The sequence below is a fragment of the Mytilus galloprovincialis genome, chromosome 9 (genome assembly GCF_965363235.1).
Source record: "Mytilus galloprovincialis chromosome 9, xbMytGall1.hap1.1, whole genome shotgun sequence".
Classification (NCBI taxonomy): domain Eukaryota; kingdom Metazoa; phylum Mollusca; class Bivalvia; order Mytilida; family Mytilidae; genus Mytilus; species Mytilus galloprovincialis.
In genome coordinates this window covers 70253482-70277316 of record NC_134846.1, presented here as the reverse complement: position 1 = coordinate 70277316, position 23835 = coordinate 70253482, and the positions used below count along the sequence as shown (strand labels likewise).

The window sequence follows — 23835 nt, the reverse complement described above, 5'->3', positions numbered from 1 at the left end:
CTTTTCTCATCAATTGGCGTCCGTTGTCGTCATCTTCCGCCCTCGTCGTCATCCGTCAGCGTCAGTTGACCTTTACTAAAAAATTTCTCTGACACAATGGGTAAAATTTAACCAGCAATTTCCCCTTTTTTCATTGAAATCGGTATGCAGTACTTCAAATTGTTTGTCTTTTTCTTTCGTTTCTTACTGTCAAAGTAATAACATGCATCTTACAGTGTCTTATCAGTTGTCTCTTTGTTTGTATAATTTCTGAATTGTATAAAGCTGTTGTGGGGCAGATCAATATATTAATTGTCAGATTTCACTGCCAGATGTAATTCATACTTTTGATATTATTCTGCAGCTTTGTCTTCTATCTATTAAACATGAAAATAGTAACATTGTGTCATGAATTGATAAGACATCAACTTTTTTCTTTCCTTTTGTTTATTTGTATTGTACTGCAATGTTGTAGCAATTAAATGATAACTTCATAGGTATCCTTTGTTAGAACTCAATTCATGCTTTACTCGGTTATCAATCGAACCATATGCACTAAGGACACAGAGACTTTAAATATATCATCTGGTTCTGTCGTCTTTGTTCATGGTAATTAAAACTATGATAGCTTCATCAAAACCATGCAGCTTGTCCTAGGAGACCATAGATTAGTACATGTGAGAATGTCTGCTAATAAAATTGAACATAATACAGAATCTAATTATAAAGTAAGCCTTATTAGAACAAAGCTGAGAATTTCTATTTGTGCTCTTCCATTATCACTTATCCTTATCTATGTAATATTATAATATAGTATCATAATCACCATGCTGCTAGTCTTTGGAGACCATGTATTAGAACATGTGAGAATATCTGCTGATAAAAGAGAAAATATTACAGATTCTGATTATAAAGTAAATCTTATTAGAACAAAGCTGAGAAGTGCTATTTGCGCTCTTTTATTATCACTTATCCGTCTCTATGTAAATCTGCTATCAATCCTAAATACACAGACATCCATCTTATAATTCTTATACAATTTCGCTCTCCACTATTTACATTTTTTATGCTGTTTAGAATCCCTGGAACTGTCCTTTTTCGAAATATATTTACATAGAACCCGACGCGATTACACATAGGAAGCATTTAATTTAAGATTATTAGATTTATGTCGTTCGTTTGTTCTAATTTCTTGTTGGATTGTTTTTTCATACAAAGAATACTATAGTTCATTTGACACGCTGCGAGTTTATCCTTCTCCTAAATCTTTTAATTGGGTTAATTATTTCAATTATGCAATAATATCCGAGAATAGATTATTTTTAGAGAATGATTGTGGCTTTTCATACATAAATTATTGTCAATTATCTAACATACATCTTAACGTGTCTTGTGTGTTGTCTCTTTGTTTGTTATGTTTCTGAATGTTACAGTGAGATTGTAGGGTAATGTATGACATTGATAGTTATATTTCAATGTAAGATATAAGTTATACGTTGTTGATATAATTCTGCAGCTGCAGTTCTACCTTTTTAATGTGTCAGTAGTCTCATTGTGTCAGGTATTGATAAGACATCAACTTTTTTATTTCATTTTATTATTTTTTATTGTACTGAAATGTTGTGTCATTTAAATCATAACTTCAGAGGTATCCTTTGTTGGGACTAATTTCGTAATTTACTCGGTTATCGATTGAAATTTATCAACTCAGGGAACAAAGACTTTACATATATCCCCTGGTTCTGTCGTCTTTGTTCATGGTAATAAAATTGAAATTCAAATATAATAGTCACTACAACCATGCAGCTTGTCCTAGGAGACCATGGATTAGTACATATTAGAATGACTGCTGATAAAGAAGAAAATATTATAGATTTTGATTATAAAGTAAACCTTATTAGAACAAAGCTGAGAATTTCTATTTGCGCTCTTTCATTATCACTCATCATTCTCTATGTAAATCTGGTATTAACCCTGACTACAGAAACATCCATCTTATTTTACAATTTAGGTCATTACTATTTACAGATTTTTTATGCTGTCCAGAATCTTGGGAACTGAATTTTTCCGGGATATATTTTACATAGATCCCTACGGGAATACACATAAAAAGAATTTTATTTAAGATTGTATGATTGAACGAAACAAAATTTTAAATACATGTTTACATATAATAATGTATATATTTTTAATAATTTTTTAAAAAAGTGACCATGGAAAAAGCAAAAACAAAAATGGAAACTTCAAAATGCTCCAAATTTTTAATTTGCCATAGAGTTCGGTATCTTTGTTAAACTTTTTACACTTGAAACCTCAAAAATTGGGAAATCCGAATATGCTCCAAACTTTCCCAAAATTCTCAACGATATGCATTGTCAAGCATATATGTGCATTACCTGTTTTAAACCAAAGATGAAGAACTGGATCTGCCATCACTATATTGGATACATAAACTAGTGTCCTTACAAACAACGGTATATTGCTGGGTCTTCAAAGTGCTCCACGAAACCTCTTTCGAAATTATTAACATCTATTTTATCACCAATCAAAGACGGGCTTCAAAGTTATTGTGAAACTTCCTATTCTAGAGGGGGCGTGAATCAGATGTGGATACTTAAAAATGCCAAAGATCTTTTAGAGTACATACAATCTAACTCTCTTTCATCTTGTAACAGTATTAAAACATTTTACTTTTCTACTCTTTACACTAGTATTTCACATTCCAAACTAAAAGACAAATTGAAAGAGTTGGTATTGCTTTGCTTCGTAAAAAAGAATTGCCAACGTAGATACAAGCAAGTATCTTGTCTTAGGGAGGGATAAATCCTACTTTGTAAAGGATCACTCTGATTCGAACAAAAATTTCTCTGAAACTGATATTATCAAGATGCTTGATTTCTTGATTGACAACATATTTGTTACGTTCGGAGGACGTGTTTTTCAACAGACTGTCGGCATTCCAATGGAAACATACTGTGCCCCTCTACTTGCCGACTTGTTTCTTTATTATTATGAGGCTGACTTTATGCAGGAACTTCTTAGGAAGAAAGATGAGAAGTTAGCAATATCCTTTAACTCTACTTTTCGCTACATAGATGATGTTCTTTCACTAAAAATTTCAAAATTTGGTGACTATGTGGAACGCATCTATCCAATCGAGCTAGAGATAAAGGATACTACAGATACAGTTAAGTCGGCCTCATATCTTGACCTATATCTAGAAATTGACAATGAGGGTCGGTTGAAAACAAAACTTTACGACAAAAGAGATGATTTCAGCTTTCCAATTGTGAACTTTCCATTTCTAAGTAGCAACATTCCAGCAGCACCTGCATACGGGGTATATATCTCCCAATTGATACGATATTCCCGTGCTTGCATTTCCTATCATGATTTTCTTGATAGAGGGTTGCTGCTCACAAGGAAGCTATTAAACCAAGAGTTCCAAATGGTGAAGTTGAAATCATCCCTTCGTAAATTTTACGGACGCCATCACGAGTTGGTTGACCGTTATGGAATAACCGTTTCACAAATGATATCGGATATGTTCCTTACGTCGTAACTACGATCCCCTTCCCTTTCATGAATGTGACCTACCGAATTAGACTATTTACCGGATTTGTTATCACATAAACAACACGACGGGTGCCACATGTGGAGCAGGATCTGCTTACCCTTCCGGAGCACCTGAGATCACCCCTGTTTTTTGGTGGGGTTCGTGTTTTTTATTCTTTAGTTTTCTATGTTGTGTCGTGTGTGCTGTTGTTTGTTTGTCCTTTTCATTTTTAGCCATGGCGTTGTCAGTTTGTTTTAGATTTATGAGTTTGACTGTTCCTTTGGTATCTTTCGTCCCTCTTTTAATCTTATATAGTGATTGTCGTAACTGTGACAATTGTTAGGTTGGTTAAATACAATTGTGCAAGCAATTGTAACTTTTAGTTATTTTTGTTATCATTATTATAATATTTAACCATCAACCTGAAATTGTGTTTTAAAACTAAAGTTGCATGACCTGCCAATATTTTTCATAGATAACTTAATCCTGTTGATTCCTTTTTTTTAATTTTATTTGAACATTAGGTTTTTTTCCATACAAAAAAAAAACGCAATTTGATATTTGGCGTGTCTACCCTCTCCTAAATCTCCAAAATTAGTGAATTATTTCATTTATCCAGATCGATTCCTTCTTTGTGAGGTGCCACTAGCTCCTTTGTTTATACTTTTTTTATCAGAATAAATTAGTTTTGAAGAATGAATGAGTAGAAAATATAATCATTGCCATTGTTATGCATAGATTTATGTCATATCTTTACTGTTGGACCCATTCGCCAGTATTTAGCGGATTTTTGTAAGTGATAATATTCAAGAAGTTTCAAAATGCACTTCGTAAATTGAGTGATTATGATAAGAGCATATGAAAATTAGTATGGAGGGGACTACCTAGAAGCAATTAGTATACTTTCTTAATTTGAATTCTTCCGTTCTATACATCCAAAAAGTTTATTTTAATCTATTCAATTGTCAATTGGCTTCTCTCATCCAGTGGTAAACTGCATACATGCTGTAAAGGTTCATCATTATGGCTTAGCTGAATGAATAAAAAAGCAGTCGCATCAAGCCGACATATGGAGTAAAATCCGATGCCTTAGGTAGGTACAGTTTCACGCGCATTGTACGTTAAAGAACCAATGCAACAACTATATGCGATATCCACGGATGACCTGTTGCAAAATTTGATCTTGTCCAGCATACAAGTTTTTTCTAGTGTCAGTTTCATACTACAGACATATATCCCAGTGGCCTGCTTTACATAACTCACTGATTGGATTTGTCATTAATGTTTTCTTGTTCTGAATAAGTACTAATAATTTACCACTGAAAGTTAAACAACTAACAATCAATAGATATCGATACTGAGAGAGCACTTACGTCTACTATTTTGTTTTCATTTACTTTTTGGATATTATTATCGATATATTTATGATATAAATTATTTTCGAATTAAGTGGTCAATATAATACATGATACATTTTCTGTTCAGATTCCATGTAATCAAAATGGTGACTATTACAGTATCTTAACCTAAATCATGTACATGCACATGTGTAGACGTGTGAATGACTCATTTGAAAGAGAGGCGAAAGATACCAGGGGGACATTCAAACTCACAGGTCGGAAATAATCTAACAACGACATGGCTCAAAAAGAAACAGGTCAACAGACAAATAATAGTACACAAGACACAACGTAGAAAATTAAAGACTAAGCAACACGAACCCTACCAAACAATTGAGTGCTCGCAGGTGCTCCGGAAGGGTAAGCAGATCCTGTGAGCATTTCTATTCACTTGACGTTCGCAGCCTGTCGTCATCCATCGTTATCGTCAACTTTAACGAAAATTTTCTCTAAATCTATTGATCCAAATTTAACCAGCTATCGGTCAGTTTGATTATTGAAATTGATTTGCAATTCATCCGTGTTAGTGACACTTTTCATAAATTATTGTCTCAATGTGTCTTGTGTGTTGATTTTTGTTCTTTCTGAATTTTACAGTGAGATTGTGGGTCGATATATGACATTGATAGTCATATTTCAATGCAAGATATGATTTATACTTTGTTGATATAATTCCACAGCTGTGGTTCTACCTGTTAAATGTGCCAGTAGTCTCATTGTATCGGGAGATAAGACATAAACTTTATAATTTAATTTTATTACTTTTTTAATGACAAAACGATTGTGTTTTGTCTATTAAATCATAACTCCAGAGGTATCTTTTGTTAGAACTCAATTCTTATTTTACTCGGTTATTGATCGAACCATATACACTCAGGAAAAACAACTTTAAATGTATCCCCTGGTTCTGTTCATGGTAACGAATAAAATACCATTAAAATAGTCTTATCATAATCAGGCGAATGGTCCTAGGAGACCATGGATTAGTACATGTGAGAAAATTAGTGGATAAAAGTGAACATATTACAGATTCTGATTATAAAGTAAACCTTATTAGAACAAAGCTGAGAATTTCTATTTTGGTTCTTTCATTATCACTTATCCTTCTCCGTGTTAATCTGGTATAGTCCCTGACTACATAGACATCCACGTTTAATCTGTTTTAAATTTCGGTCTCCACTATTTACAGACGTTTTATGCTATTGAGAATCTACGGAACTTCACTTTTTCTAGAATATATTTACTTAGATCCCTAAGGGAATGCACATTGAAAGCATATTATTTAAGATTATAAGACGTATGTTGTTTTTTTTATTTTAATATTTTGTTCGTTTTGTTTTTCATACAAAGAATTATACTTAATTTGACATGCTGTGTGGTTATCCCTATCCTAAATCTCTTAATTGAGAGAAATATTTCAATTGATCAATAATATTACAGAAAATATCAATTTTAGGTAATGGTTGAGGAGAATCACAAAAGCAATGTCATTGTTATTTGTGGATTTATGTCGTATCTTTTCTACTTAATCCAATTCGTTACCTAGAAGATACTGCTTGGAATCATTTACTTGTTCGCCAGTATTATGGGTTTTTTGTATGTTTTTCTTCATAAAATTTAAGAAGTTTCCAAAAACACTTCGTAAATTATTGAAATTGAGTCTTCATGTTACATGAAAATTAATACAGTATGTAGGGAACCAACTTTAAGTAATCAGTGAACCCTTTTTAATTTTAATTTATAATTTATACATAATCTTCCGTCTCTGTTCATCCCAAAAGATGACTTTTTTTATAATTCTTAATATATTGTCACGGTGACAAATCTTATGCATGACAGAAGGGTTCGGCTTGATGGCTTAACTAGATGATAAAAATAAAAACGCTCTTATATCCAGTCGGAATAGGGACTGAAATCCGTTGACTTATGTTGTTATGTTGTTAAAAATCCTTGCAACAACTATTTGGATGACCTGTTGCAAGACGAAATTTGATGCTATCTTACATACCAGTTTTTTCTGGTGCCAGTCTTTTTTAACAAACCTTCCTCCTTGTGACATACTTTGCATAACTCACTTATTAGATTGGACATCAAAAGAGAGGCGAAAAATATAGAAGGGACATTCCTATTCAAAGATCAAAAATAACTTACAACGCCATGGCTGAAAAAGAAAAAGACAAACAGTCAAATAATAGTACACAAGACACAAGACTTAGCAACACGAAACCCTAAAAAAAGCTGGGGCTGATCTTAGGTGTTCCAGAAGGGTAAGCAGATCCTAAATGTGTTCCTGTACTGGTTAAGTAGGATAAAGATTTTCCGTTAGATAATAAACAAACAACAATCAATAGATCACGATACCGACAGCACACTTACGTCTACTAGTTTATATCGTCTTTTTATATTTTGGTTTGATTTATTTATGATATAATTTATTTTCCAATTAAAGAGGTCAATATAAAACATGATACGTTTTACGCTTAGATTCCATGTTATCAAGAGGCGACTATCACAATTGTTAAGCCTAAATCATGTATATACACATGTGTAGACCTGTAAATAATGCATTTATGTAAGTGTTTCTCCTGTTTTGACGGCCGTAGTCCGTTGTCATCCATCGCCGTTGTGGTCGTCAGTAAACTTTCACCTGTTTTGTTGATTGCTAGCGTTTGTCTTTATCTGTTTTTATGGACTTCCCCTTTTTCAATTTGCCTTGGACTTGTTGTTATAATATACACATGTGTAGACCTGTAAATACAATTTGCCTTGGACTTGTTGTTATAATTTTGTTGACTATGCAAACAGCAAAAAATAGGAAACTGAATTAAGCTTCCAACTTTCAAAAAAATGCACAGGTAGCGTGGCAATTGTACATGACATCTGCGGGATGACATCCGCTCTTGTCTGCAATTGCACTGAGTTATTCAGATCATCGTTATTATCATGTTTAAGCATTAGTCAGAAATTTGAAGAAAGTCCCTAAGCAAATGGCAAAATTAACAGCTCAAACACATCAAACTAATGGATAACAACCGCAATATATCTGACTTGGTACAGGCATTTTCTTATGTTGCAAATGGTGGAGAAAACCTGGCTTTATAACTAGCTAAACCTCTCACGTGTAAGATAGTGGCATAACAGACGGCATTGTCTTTTAATCTTAATCACTATTAAACAAAGAAATATGTCAACAAAGAAAAACAAAACAGCATAAAGACATTAGAAAAACCGATGGACGATATATAATACCAAAAAGTTACCATAGCACAATAACACAATGACAGGATGTATTAGTACCGAGCCACCGCAAATGGATATTACCCAAAACCAACCTGAACAGTAAAAGTAATATTTAAAAAGAGGACAAATAAAGGGATACTTTACACGGTAATAAGATGATACCCAACGTCAGTACATAGTACCTTCCGATGAACTGTTTTACAAAAAACTACGAGTCGTTCTTTTACCTACCCCTGTTTCATCAACTTTCTGCTCAGACACTGCTGACGTTTTACAAAGTTTTTGTAGGGGTGCTAATACTTGAATACCAATTAAGTTTGGAAATGTACATCCTATATGCAAGTTAAATGGTATATTGCCACTAAGGTGTGTAGTAATTTCAAAAATGAAAATCTTCTCGTCGGTCAAAGATTATGGTACTGAGATGACCGTGTATGTCAAATTCGAGGAATAAATCTAAAAATAAGGCGGATAAAGCCGTGTCTGTTTTTGGTTTTTTTTTTTAATTACTAGTTCTCGGGGATATATTAATGGAACCAAATAAAAAAAATTGGATTATTAATGGAAAGAACATCATTAATATATCGGAATGTGAAATTAAATGAACTGGCTTCTTTGATCTTCTTGTTTTTGACAAAAGTCTGAAGGAAGTCATATGCATATGACAAGAGGTCGGCAAGGAGAGGCGCACAATTTGTTCCAAAAGGAATGCCAACAATTTTTTGAAAAAGTTTACCTCCCAATTCAGCAAATATGTTGTCAATAAGAAACTCCAGCATACTGATGACTTATAATTCTGTGTAGCATGTTTAACCTTGTTGTTCACTATTAACAAAATATGCCGTATCATGGTATCCCGAATACATTCATAGAGTATGCTACCATTTGTATGCTCACAATCATTGAGAATTATTTCATTCAGACGACTTTTCAATTTCGCATGGGGAATTGGGATATACAAGGTTGTAAATCTATAAAATTTTGATAAACTAAATTTCAGAAAAAGAACGAGTTTCAAAATTATCTAGAAGTTCTTTATGGTTTTTAAGAATCCACATATGGTTATAACCACTATGCGAGTAAACAGTTTCACCGTATTTCTGAAGACCCTCTTTAACTGTGGACAGAATTATTTTCAATCTAATGGACAATTTTCTATCGAACATGCAGATGAACCGGCAATGTACCGTTGTTAGTACGGCATTTTGTGATGCTTAGGTATCCAATACAAACTCATTCGTTACACCCGTGTCTGTTGTGACGTTTTATATTTTCACAAATTATTAAGTCACGGATTTCGTTACCACAAATTACTTAAAACCTTCACAAAATTCTTCAATAGATAAAAGCTGCGGTTCTTCCTTTTTAATATGTATAAATGATAAGCCATAAAAAAAATCTTTCCTTTTGATATTTTTATTGTACTGTAATATTGTGTCAATTAAATCATAACTTCAGAGGTATCCTTTGTTAGAACTCAATTCATAATTTACTCGCTTATCGATAAAATCATGTGCACTCAGAAAACAAAGACTTTAAATATATCCTGGTGCTGTCGTCTTTGTTCATGGTAATTTAAACTATAATAGCTTCATCAAGACCATGCAGTAAGTCCTAGGAGACCACGGATTAGTACATGTGAGAATGTCTGCTGATAAAAGAGAAAATATTACAGAATCTGATTCCAAAGTAAACTTTATTAGAACAAAGCTGAGAATTGCTATTTGTGCTTATCCTTATCTATGTAAATTTGGTATAAACCCTGACTACAGAGGCATCCATCTTATAATTGTTATACAATTTCACTGTCCGATATTTGCAGATGTCTTACGCTATTAAGAATATTTGAAACTACAATGCTGTGATTTTTCCGGAATATGTTTTACATAGAACCATACGGGAATACACATAGGAAACATTTGCTTAAAAATTATAAGATGAAATGAAACAAAATTTGTTAAATACATGTATGTAAAGTTTAATGTAGATATTTTGAATTGGGTTTGAAAATTTTTGAAATGGTCACAGTTACCATCGAAATAACAAAATTTCAAAATTTTGAAATGCTCCGAATTTAATGAAACTTTACAGAAATGTTAACTGCTGTGTGAATATGTACGATTTGCTTGATGAAATCAAGTCATGAATATGCAGTTACTTTTCACCTCTTTCGTTGATTGATAACGTTTGTTTTTATGTTCTTCCCCATTTTGAATTTGCCTTGGAGTTAGATTTTTTGTTTTACTTTTTTTGGGAACAGCAAAAATTCGGAACTGAGATGTGCTCCAAAGGAGTATGTCCAGTAAGACCCCTTTTGGCCTTAAAATATAGCAGTTTTACAAGATTGTTAAAATGTAAACTTTTAGTTATGTATTGGAAATAAACTCATCATAGATACCAGGACTAAATTTTGTATATAGGAAAGTAGAATGCTTCTGCTATATAGATATGGGCTGTTTTTGACCAAAACAAATGCACATATATCGGGTACTAGCATCATTGAGTCATGCTAAATTACTGAAATCTTCACAATTTAATCATTTGAGTTAAATTTTAGACGGTTTACGTCTTGAATAAAAGTGGCCGCATGTGTGTTCATTCTTAATAATGAAATGTAAGTTAACATATATAACATATATAAAGGTTGAGGATTAACACTGGTGCGGCCACTTTCATTTTTGACAAAAACCATCTGAAAATTGACAGTTTTTGGCAAATTGGTAGATTTTTCATATTTCAGCTTGAATCGGAGCGTTTTTACTGATTCAATCAGTTAAAATCTTTCACAGAAACTAATGGAATGAACTGAAAAAGACACCAAGTGTTTAAAAAGTCTCCAAAATCTTTCGTCGGATAAACCTGAAATTTGAGGCCAAAATCGACCCTTACCGGACCTACTCCTTTTTTGATGCTTTCCAGAGGTTTGTGTTGTCAAGCATATATGTGCATTCTTTGTTTGAATCGTATAACGTGGTTGTCGCTACAGTCGCAATTGTTAGCGGGTGACATCGGCTTTTGCCTGCAAGTGCAACTATAAATCAGAAATTTCTGTTAAAAACTAAAATGGCATGACTTGCCATTATTTTTCGTTGATAACTAATTAATATTGATTGTTGTTTTTTATTCGAACATGTAGTTTTTCCATGCATTGAATAATTCTCAATTAGTTAATACGCGTGTTTATGCCTCTCCTAAAGCTTCTTATTGGGTGAATTATTTCATTGATACATTGTGAATCGTTCTTTGTTAGGTACCACTATGCTCCTTTTTTTTAATCAGGATAGATAATTTTTAGGGAATGATTGAGAGAAGAATGTAAATATTGACATTGATATGTATAGATTTATGTAATATCTTTTACACTTTTTAAAATCCTATTCGTTACTTCAAAGAAAATGTATAGACTCGTTACTGTTGTGCCCACTCACCAGTTAATTTTTATGTATTTGTTCATAATAATCAAAAGCACCTCGATATATAGGCTAATATATAGGGGACCAACCCCAAGCAATCACTTTTTTTTAAATTTTAAATCTAGCAGAATCTTCGGTTTTTTTACATCAAAAACGTTGTCTTTGTCACAATTGTGATATCCTACCCAAACTAATACCGTGATCAATATATAGCACTAAATTATGGAGACCTCCTTGAACTTGCATGGAGGAAAGGGTTGTTTCCATGTTGAGGATCTCACTGTGATATTAAGGTGACGATTTGTCTGTTTGTGTTAGGCTTTTTAATGTGCTTGAAGAGGCTTCGTATCATAAATTAATACACATAAATAAAATTGCCCTTTCATTTATTTTTTTTTTTTTTTTGTACTAAAATGTTGTGTCAATTGAATTATAATTACAGAGGTATCCATTTTTAGAACTAGAATGAAATTCAAAACAGTGTGGCTGTGGCCATTGATTGACACATTAAATTCATCCATTGACTGGGACAATTTACGTGAACGTTTGTCTGTAACGACCACTGTTCACGACGTACCTACGATAGACATTTAAACTGTGGGGTCACCAAAGGTTTCTTAACGCCTTTAATTATAAAGTAATTCGAAAAATTAATCAGGAATAACCTTTATGTTTTGATTTATATAATTGATATAAATCAAAACATCGTGTTATTTCTGATTAATTTTTCGAATTACTTTATTAAGGTGTTAAGAACCTTTGGTGACTCCATAGTTTAAGTGTCTTTAAAAAGTACATAGTGAGCAGTGGTCGTTACATACAAACGTTCACCTAAATTGTCCCAGTCAATGGATGAATTTAATGTGTCAATCAATGGCCACAGCCACACTGTTTTGAATTTCATTCTAAATTCGTTCTTCACTTGTTTATAGATCAAACCATGTGCACTCAGGAAAACAAAGACTTTAAATATATTCCCTGGTTCTGTCGTTTAGTACAAAATGCTATTATAATTACAACCATGCTGCTAGTCCTAGGAGACCATGGATCAGTACATATGAGAATGTCTACTAATTAAAGAGAAAATATAACAGATTCTGATTATAAAGTAAACCTTAATAGAACAAAGCTGAGAACTGCTATTTGCGCTCTTTCATTATCACTTATCCTTTTCTATGTTAATCTGGTATAAACCCTGACTACAGAGACATCCATCTTATACGGTATAGATTTCTTAGAACAGTGTGACCTATGTAATTATATAGGGTCGCAATTAATGCCGAACATGTCAAGTTGTAGTGATTTGATCGTCTGATAAGACATCTGACTCAATCTCTACTTTTTCTTGATGAATTTATTGCAAAAACGAATCCAATTATCCCATAGTAGAAAGAATAAAATATCTGCGTGTATAAGAAAATAATTGTTTAATCATCCAGAAATCGATGTTTGTGACTGTTATCATAAAAAATAAGCATTCTAGGTACTATAAGCGTTATAGAAAAACTCCGATATTAATGTCTTTTTTGTCTCCAAGCAATAAGTGCACAAAGTTATTGTCTTTGTGATAAAAGTTTGTATAATCGATTTCTGTTCAATAAAAGCTAATCAACTATAAATGATAAAGAGTTAAGCGGTTAATGATTACGTATAGGGTTATCACATTCTGCACTTTTATTCCATTTTATGCCTTTAGAAAAAAAGCAATGAATATCAGATACAGACCATGTTCACACATTTAGGAGTTTGTTATGTCCTAGATCTTTATTGCTGGGTGTTGTTCAGCCAAAGAGGACAAGATATTACTATGTCATCCCGAAAATTGTTTTGTATATGATCGATTTATTAGGTACTGTTAGACCAATATTCTAGAAAGTACAACCATAACGGGAATGTCATCATTCAAATGTGCAGTTAATGTGGTACCTAACACTACAGGAAGATAACTCTGTAAAGTCAGCTAAACGTTATAATCACGTTGTGTTGTAAAAGGAATATTAAACTTCTCAATGATCAAAATTGATGTTTGTCAAATTGTTATATAACCAGTGTAATTTTTCTGACAAAACAATTGGTTCAAAAAATTTGATATTTTAATATTTTTTGTTAAAGGGTCAAAGTAAATACTTTGACAAAATTTTATAAAAATTAAACGAGCCAAATTAGTTTTAGTGAAAGTGTTGGGTACCACTTTAAACATTTGAATTTTAAACGGTTGTCATTTCTGTGGAAACAGTATAAATGTTAAAAAAATTGATGAATATTTTTAGTACGCCTCAACAAATTTTGAAGTTTTTAAACATTGCTAATCTTTACTTTTTACAGATTTTGGACCATTTTAAGAATCTCGTAACTACACTTCTTTGACTTTTTCCGAAAAATGTTTAACTATACTTTGGGAAAACGCAAAATTGAAAAAAGCTCTCAACTTCCCAAAATTCACAGAAATATGATTAGGTAAGAAGATATGTGCTGTACCTGTTTAGAGTTATATAATGGTTGTCGTTACAGTGGTAATGTTACGCGGGGTGACAATCACCATTGCTTGCAATTTCAGCTTTAATTATTTTATGATCAGTATATCAGTATCATCATGTTTAAATAAATCAGACATTTCGTTTTAGAAATCAAAATGCGATGACTGGCCAATATTCCAATTGATAAAGTTGATAGTTTTGTTCTTGTATTTTGTTTCCAAAGCGATGTATGTTTGGGTGGAATTTTTTTGTCTTCTTTGCATACGGCATTAGAAAGCATTGAATATTTTTTCGGTAAAAAAAACTTGAAGGATAAAAAAAAACTTGCCTCTATATACTCTGATGAATAAAGAATATATGTTAATGATAAGTAGAACAAAAAAAAAAGTTTACTAAAGACATAGGTACTTTTAGGAGAACACGATCAATCAATCTAATTGAAAATGGGATCCTGTAAGACTTTCTACATAATGCAATACATATATTCTAATATTAGTACTAACAAGAAGTGGTGTATAGAATCTAGAAAATTACTGTAATTGAAAGGTTTGGTATTATAATTGATGCCTTTGTTATCTGTGATGTATATGCTTATTTGTTTTGGTTAGTTCTTGATAGATAAACAATGTAAAAAAATATACAATATGAATTAAAGGAAATGTTGAGTGGACGTCTATGTGACAGCAAGAAGATTGATTGATGGTCGGTTGCTTAACGTCCGGTGGGCAACCCCAAAAGACATTCTGAGGTTAACCTAAGGTCTTCAAATATAGTAAACATGTGATTATAGTCACAATTTGCCAGGGTGTAAGTAGGTTTTACTTCGCCTTACCAGGTGTAGAATTATGAGAATAAGTTAAACAGAAAACTAAATTATAGAAATGGCAATAAAAAAACGTTGATATATGACCTAAACCCGGACAAAGTTCATGACTTGTGACTAGTTCTGGATAGTTCAGCCATCTCTCTCTTTTAGAATTAATCAAATCAACTTCATGATTTGTCTGAAAGGAAAACAAATAAGTATGCAGGCATTAAAAGGTAAATAGATGGGTCCATATCTGACACTAAGTAAACAGTCTTCAGTTATGTCCAGGTTTATTTAATATCATTTGTCTGGTACTGTGTACTTACTCATATATTCATTACTTAATATGCAAAATATGTTACTTCACAAACTAAAACTTCAAAGAAAATACTATCATGCAAAAGGGTCCTATATGATTTCTCAATCGTGCCATATTTTACTCTTCCTCTTCCTATGTCATAGATTTAAGAAGATGTGGTATGAGTACCAATGAGACAACTCTCGATACAAGTCATAACATGTAAAAGTAAACCATTATAGGTCAAACTACAATCTTCAACACGGAGCCTTGGATCACACGGAACAGCGAGGTATAAAGGGGCCCAAAAATTACTAGTGTAACACCATTCAAACGAGAAAACAACCTACGGTCTTATCTAGATAAAACACTCATGAACTACATCAACAAACGACAACCACTGAACATCAGTTTCCTGACTTAGGACAGGTGCGAACAAATGCAGCAGGTTTAAGGGGCTCCTGGTTATAAATCTTTTTTTTTTTCTAATATAGGATTTCGCTATATTTTTTTATAAATGAACTTTATCATATACTTAAAAGAAAAATGAAATAAAAAAATGGGGTCACCGTTCATTTAAGCTCACAATCTGCCTCCGGAATCATACATTTTTGTTAATATCCTTTTTTTCTGTTGAACTATAATAAATAGGAGAAATAGAGGTAATATCGAAATAAAAATAAATAACCTAATTACCGAAATCGGTTAATTTTTACAATTTTTTAGTTTATGTACAGCTTTTATGACAACAATAATAAAAAATATAGGTCACCGATGAGATAAAAAAGATATTTCAAATTTAATGCGAAAAAAATGGCATTATTGCACCAAAGGGAGATAATTTCGAGCTTTTTTAATGATATAAACATTTTAAAAGTCATCTGGGGCCAAACCGAATCGATTTTTTGGTTTGATTTTTTCACCATATCATAAAGTAATAACTAATAGTGTTATAAATAATATTTGTAATGAAAAAATAAAGGTTCAATTTTTGGCTGAAATTTTTGTACCCACGAGCCACCTTAAACGTTTGAATAGGTACCAACCTTCATCCTTACCTGTAACAATAGTGAAACATCACAACATAGACAGACACACTATAAAATATCAATTGAAATGGCTAAACTCAATCTAAAGACATATGAAAACAAGTGAATATACACTGAACGAATAAATTTGATCTATGACACAAGTCAATACAAAATCAATAAAATAAGGGGTGAGATAATAAACATGGTTGTTTATACGATACGCATTGAATATCAGTTTTAAGTTTCATGGGTGCACTAAAATCATAATTATATAAAAACAAAAAGGTGGGGTATGGTGCCAAAAGGACATCTATCAACAAGAGACCAACTGAAGTAAACTACCTCGGTGGTCTTGCTTCGGGTGCATGCAATCGTTTGAACCCTGAACGGGTAAAAAAGACTTTGAAATTGTTGTTTGATGCTTCTCTGCTAATTACTCTGCATTTAGAAGTAAGACTATTTATATAAAATAAGAAGATGTGGTATGATTGCCAATGAGACAACTCTCCACAAGATACCAAAATGACACATAAATTAACAAATATAGCTCATCGTACGGCATTCAACAATGAGCAAAGCCCATACCGCATAGTTAGTAATAAAAGGCCCCGAAATGACAATGTAAAACAATTCAAACGAGAAAAATAGCGGCCTTATTTATGTGCAAAGAGTGAACGAAAAACAAATATGTAACAGATAACTAGTCTGCTCAGAGTCGGAATAATTTTTCCGGGGAGGAAGAAATATCTGCACGTAAAAAATCTAGCTCAGCGTGTTGGTCTAGCACAAACCAGGGTACATACATGTCAAATCACTTTATCAAGTGTTCGTCTTGAATTTCGACTTTATATTCTCCTGGACGCCAAATAGCCATCAAAATGTTACGATTTCAGTAGGTTTCTTTTTAAATTTAGGTTGTTAGTTTATAATTAATGGAATACTATATTGTACCTACCTAATAGAACATGTTATGTAATTAAGTAAAATTGTAGCTAGATTATACATATGCATTTGTATAAAAACTCATTTATATATTTCACCGAACAACGAATCGACCTTTATATATATATATTTCAAATTTCTAACAGAACAATGACTGCATGAAATTCCTGAAATACTAGGAGGCATTATCCTATATGACGATGGTATTACGTCTTCAGTAATTAGATTGACTTAAATCTATGACATCGGGAAACCATCATTAATGTCTAGGTTGAAAAAATACTGGGAATTTCATGTGTTGTGTCTTTCGGGACAATCATTAGGAGTGTTTGTTAAATAGGACTAACGTAATTACATCCTAAGTCACCTACGTATCATAAATAATAACATTGACCGTACCTAGGATACTGCACCAGATACACATTTCCACAATGAATGTCTCTTCAGTGATGCTCGAGGACAAAATATTCGATAATCCAAATATTGAATTGAAAAAAAAATGAAGAACTGATTAAACCACTGAAAAGAACATTAAGTTTTGACAAATTTTATAACAGCAAATATATTCACACTATCCCTTTACAATCAGTGTATTTGTCATTGTAATATGTACTTATATTATTCATTTATAAGATTACTGTCTGGGTTTTTTTATCTTTATACCGTATACATTTGTTGCATTTCTGTATACAAGAATCGTTGTTCACATTACTATATCCGTTACGTCCGTAATGTCCGCTTGCTTCAGATAGCTTCCATTTTAATAAGATCAACTTGGGTTAAAGTCATGATTCAAACACTGCTACTCATTTAGAAATACATTTATGGTTTTAGTTATAGATCTGTCGTCTGTTAAATCGCTGTTATCGAGTGGTCTTCTACATATCCGATCATATACTTACATGTATGGTATTTATCTTTAAGTATATGAATAGAAATTTTCGCGGTCGCTTTATTTTTGCGTTTCACTTCTACCGGAAATAGCGAAAATAAAACTCTGCGAAAATTTCCCTTTTTACAGTAGTATAGCTAATGATTGTATTATCTGAGACTTGACCAAGTAATTGTAACCTTGATCGCTGATCCATGAAATGAGGTCGACGTCAGGTGACACGTATCTAACGGATATGTAGACATTGCAATGAACCCAGTTACCATATATAATTACTATATTGCTTATTATTAGTGATAATAACTTGACAAAAAATTCCAAGCAGCATTTTACCATAAAATTGAGGTCAGGGACAATAAACTTAATGACATACGAAAACTTCTTAACATAAGGTATCTGTATACATGATATGCAGTATCCAGATCCTCTTCCTTCTAAAAGATAACGCTTTATGCAAATTGGTTTACACTGTCGCCTCGAGCGCCGCCGCCGCCGCATTCTGCGACTTTTATAGAAGGCAAAACAAGAACCAAAAGAAGGGCCAAACATAAAAATTAACTTTACCAATTCTTTGTTCAGTAGATTCCTTACATAAACAGTTGTCCAGTACACAAACCCGAAATGAAACACAAGTTATCAAATAGCATGTCAACTTGATCTGGCTGTCGTGGTGTTAAGTGCATGGATAGTATTCTCTAACTGACCTCAACAGTGGATTACCAAATGCGTGTTAAGTTATGAAGCTGACTTAAATATGTGGTATCCTTTATTTCAAGTTGCATGCAAGTATGTTGACCTATAATAATCTTTGTTTTATTAAATCAGTTTGATGAAAACTTCATTTTTGCAAAGTATAAACAGATTTTTACCATTCATTGTTTGTTAATACTCACATTATACTTTTAAATATTCAACTTGTACTGAAATGTTCACAAGTTATAGACTAAGAGCTGATGTGATGCTTCAGTATCAGTGTATGTGTCAAATCATTTGCTTGCAATTTGTTTTAGTTCTTTTACATTTTTCATTGAAGGACATTTTATAGCTAACTATACGGTATGTGTTTTTGTCATTGTTGATGACCAGAGACCATATGACATAGACGTTAACAACTTTAGGTCACCGTTAGGCCTTCAACATTAACAATGAGCAAAACCCAAACCGCAAAGTCAGATTTAAATGTCCCTCAAATGTCTTAATTTAAACCAATCAAAATAAAAAAAAGTAACGGCCTGATTTTTGTTCTCAACAATGAACTTGAACAAAAAACAAAAAACAAATACGATATAGAGTGCCCTACTGCAACAAATGACAACTTCTCACTTACAGGTACCTGACTTTGGACAGACACGTACAGCATGTGGCAAGTTTAAACAACAGGCGCCTACCTTCCCTATAACGATTGTAGTATTACTTCAACCGAGTCATTATAACTGTTGGTAAAACTGTGTCAATGTGGTCGGTTTGGAGCTGCCAATATTCATTCAGAAGTTAACAATTACTTTTTCCAATGTTTCTATATCCTTCGACTTTTTTATCCTATAAATTATTGACAAAATGGTGGATAGTTGTCTCATTGGCAATCATACCACGTACCCTTACTTTTAGTATTGATGAGGTCGATTAAAATATACGCGCTGAATTTTATTAAATTGAACTTTTTTAAAACTTTTCATCAGTTGTACATAAATATTTTGTTAAGAATGGGGCATTGTATACTTTTATACCAAAAAGAACTAGTAGTTACTAACATTAAGATTTACTAAAAAAAACTTTGAATTTGTAGCTCGTTTATATATTATGTATGAATGACAACTGTCTGTAGTAACTCTATATTAAGTCAAATGCTGTAATTATCAATGTATCCGATTTCAAACCGCATTTAGATTAGATATCGAACAAATGCCATCTGCGAATTAACAAAATAATCAGGATTAGATTCGAATTAAAGACTTATCACCTAAAGGGACACGTGTTACGGATACCAAATTTGTAGTATGAATTAACAGAGTATTTTGATGACAGCTTCATTTTGCTCTGAATGGATCATTTTCGTATACAAACACCGTTCAACTGTGATAGCGACAAACATAGCATTTGTACCTGAATGGATACATATACACCTGGAGAACTTGAGATCAGCTTTATAATTTTACAAATTCAAACTTTTCAGAATGTTTTTTTGGCGAGAAAATGTATAAGAAAGACAATTTTTAAGCACAAATAAATATTATTATAGAAAAGTAGTACAAAATATTCGATAACAAAACATACTATGATATTACACAACTATTTCTTGAATGTTTGTGGATGGAATTCGATGACGATGATGTGGTAGGCATTGACATTCGTCGTCGTCGTACAGCCGGACTGAGCGGCTGTGGGAAGTCCGACAAACGTAAAAGTTCTTGAAATATTCCCACTATATTTGTATTGTCCTTTGCCGAAGCCTGTACAAATCCTGACTCCCAGTCCACACATGCTATAGACGCCGCCGTCTCCTTGTCTACCGAGGATACGTTTGAACTAATGTCCGACTTATTTCCAACGATTACGATAGGCACTTTTTCTCGTTGCGTAATAATATCCTCTCTTAGCTTCTTCACTTCATCAAACGAATTACTATCAGTCATAGAATAAACAAGAATAAAAGCATCACTTGAACTTATTGCAAGTTTTCTCATTGCTGGAAATTCATGATGACCAGCAGTGTCCAGAATATCTAATGTCAAACGGATTCCATCTATATTGTATTGTCCTCGATATAACTCTTCCACCGTCTCTTTGTATTCACTGTTAAATCTGTCGTATAAAAACTGTGAAATGATGGAGGACTTGCCCACCTCTGCTGCTCCTAGTACAGCTATTCTATAATGTACTTCTTTTTCTGCTCCACCTTCACTACAAATTCTTTGGCGAGACATTCCTGAAAAATATAGTTAAAAACGATGTGAAAATAGATGTTTCTTTTAAATAAAACGACCAACGACGATTGTTTCGAAATAACATTGTAAATGTTACAGAACAATAAAAGTTTACATATTTTGTTTAACTTAATTGTTTAAATAAATATAACTTTAAATTGACCCCGTATTGATAGGATGTTATATATAAATCGTATTCCTCAATCCTCAAGCTTTTAGGATTGGAATACGAAAAAAAGTGACAGGTGAAATATATAAAAAAAATAACCATAAGATATGTTGCAAAGGTAAATACTTCTTTGCCCATTCAAATAAGTGTGGTAATCAAGCTAAAGAACTGTTAGTAAATGTTAAGTGGTTGATGAGAGCTCACAAAAAAAAAAATTTCAATCACAACACTCCTAGTTTAAAATATCAATAATTGTGTTTTCAAAAAACTTCAATTCTTTAGCAACAAAAATATTTTCATTTAATATCAAATAAAAGAAAATTCTATTCAGGAAAACAAGTTAAAAATTACTTTCTAACTAACTAATCAAAACACAAATAATATGAACAATGAAATTTGTAATAATGACATGCATATCTTACCTTTAAGTTAGTGTTACACTGTAGAATCAATTTTGATATATAAGTTATCCACTCTGTTTCAGCAGTTTATATACTAGACTGACGTCAATACATCAATCCGATTCAATCCTAACATCTTCGACGTAACGTGACTGCCTAGGGCATACTCAAACCCGATTGGCTAAAATATTTAGTGATGATCACTTAGTAAAACTGTGATTAAAGCTATTTCATTAGAACTATTCCTTTATCCAGGGATAAAAGTAATTTCCTCTTTGAAATTGCAACTGAATGATGACAATTGATCATTAATGTACGAAATGCATTGCAAATATAGGTATGATTTACAATTGTACAGTATATTAAAACGAAGTCTTACGATGGTTTATCGATAATTCAGTTTGCTTTTATTGTATTGCATATTTCAAAATAAAACAGGGAATTTGAGTTGATCATTACACATAAATGAAAACACTTTATAAATTTAGTGCGTGTGAAGCGCGTTTCTTGATTTAACTTCATCACGAACGTTCAGACCTAAATGTTTAAAAAGTCAGGACTGTTAAAAATAATTTCATACAGTTCGTGCGTCCGTAGCACTTTTCAGGATGTGAAAATACGTGGAAACGTTATATCTAAATTTTTGTTTGCAATATTTTATGTCTTCTCACTAAATACGGCAATTCAAAGTTTTTTTACTTTGTTGAACGCATCTATCGCATCCAACTTGAAGTAAAGGATACAACGTAGAGTAAGAACTTGAGATCGGAAATGGCAAATGTGTCAAAGAGACCGTTCAGCCCGACCAAAGAGTCGAAAACAGTCCAAGGCCACCAGTGGCTCAACACAGTGAGAAAATACCGCACCAGGAAGCGAGCTTTGGCTGGCTTCATAACAAAATTTGTATCATATCTTGACCTCTTTTTAGAAATAATAGACAATGAGGGTCGGTTGAGATAAATAAACATTACGTCAAAAGAGATGAATTGAGCTTTCCAATTGCGACTTTTTTATGCTGAAGCTTCCAATGTAGAGTTAATACATCGTGATGATGAATTAAATCATCAAAATGAAAACTTTAAATAATTAAAAACCAATTGTTCAGAGAACAATTGAAGGTCTTTCCACCAATAAGGATCTATTTTGATATGAAAATATTAAAATTCAGTTGAAAATGTCAGTTCCTATGGCTTAATGATGTATAAATATGAATTTTGAGCAAAGGTCAAAATCTAGAATGTCAAATTTACTGATGACCTTGACCTATATTTCAAGGTCATAAACCAGGGACCCCAAATAAAAAGACCCTAGGTCTGTAATATGTATAGTTAATGAGTTATATCACTTTACGTTTAATTCTTAATATAGGAGGGGCAAAAACTCCCATTTTATGTCTACACACACTTTTAACCAAAATATATAAGTTACGACATGTCGCAACTAACAATTTAGTAAAAATAATTTGTCGGTATCTTATAAGGTTAATGAAAATTAGTGAAAATAGGCCAAAATCAAAATTTAGAATATGACCTTGACCTTTGACCTTTACCTAATTTTCATTTTTTTGGACCAATGATCTCAAAACAAAAGACCCTAGGTCTCTATCACTTATGGTTTTCCAGTTTAAAATACATTTCAAAATTTCAAATACAAAAGGGGAACTAACTCTCATATGGAGTCTCTATACGGCTTCGGTCAAAATAAAACAGAACATCCTGAGGATGTAACGAGCAATTTGGTAAAATAAATTTGTCGTAATCTTTTATGGTTGCGAAGGAGTAGTGGCCACAAGAAAAACAGTGTTTGGGGAGATAACTCTTACAACGTAAAGTATTTGGTTACGCAGTGGTCAGTTTTAAAAGTGCATACGCTTTACGATATCATATTCCAAATATCTAAGCGACATCTTTTGAAACATCAATACTACGCAAGAAAAGAATTAGGCGGAAGAATAAAAAAAAAAATAATAATAATAATCAGAAGAAATCCAATAGGTCTTTCCACGGAAAGGTGGAAAGACCTAATAAAATGCTAAGTTGAATCTGCGTTGTGTTGACTGTAATTGGAGTATATATTTCCTAATCGATTAGAAATTCAAGAGCTTGCATTTTCTATCCTGATTTCTTACAGAGAGATGCTGCTTACAATGACGCTATTAAACCACCAGGAGTTGGAAGTGTAGAAATTGAAATCATCACTCGATTTTATTTTCGGATGACATCGATCACGAGTTTGTTGATCGTTATGGAATATGTGTTTTACAGATGACGACGGACGTGTTCCAAATGTCGTAACAACAATCCCG

General features: G+C 32.6%; 1 pseudogene; it reads right to left on the bottom strand.

The window, feature by feature from the left end:
• Positions 1 to 20246: 20246 nt before the first annotated feature.
• Positions 20247 to 21675, bottom strand: LOC143045799 (GTP-binding protein Rhes pseudogene; annotated as a pseudogene).
• Between the last annotated feature and the right edge of the window lie 2160 nt (positions 21676 to 23835).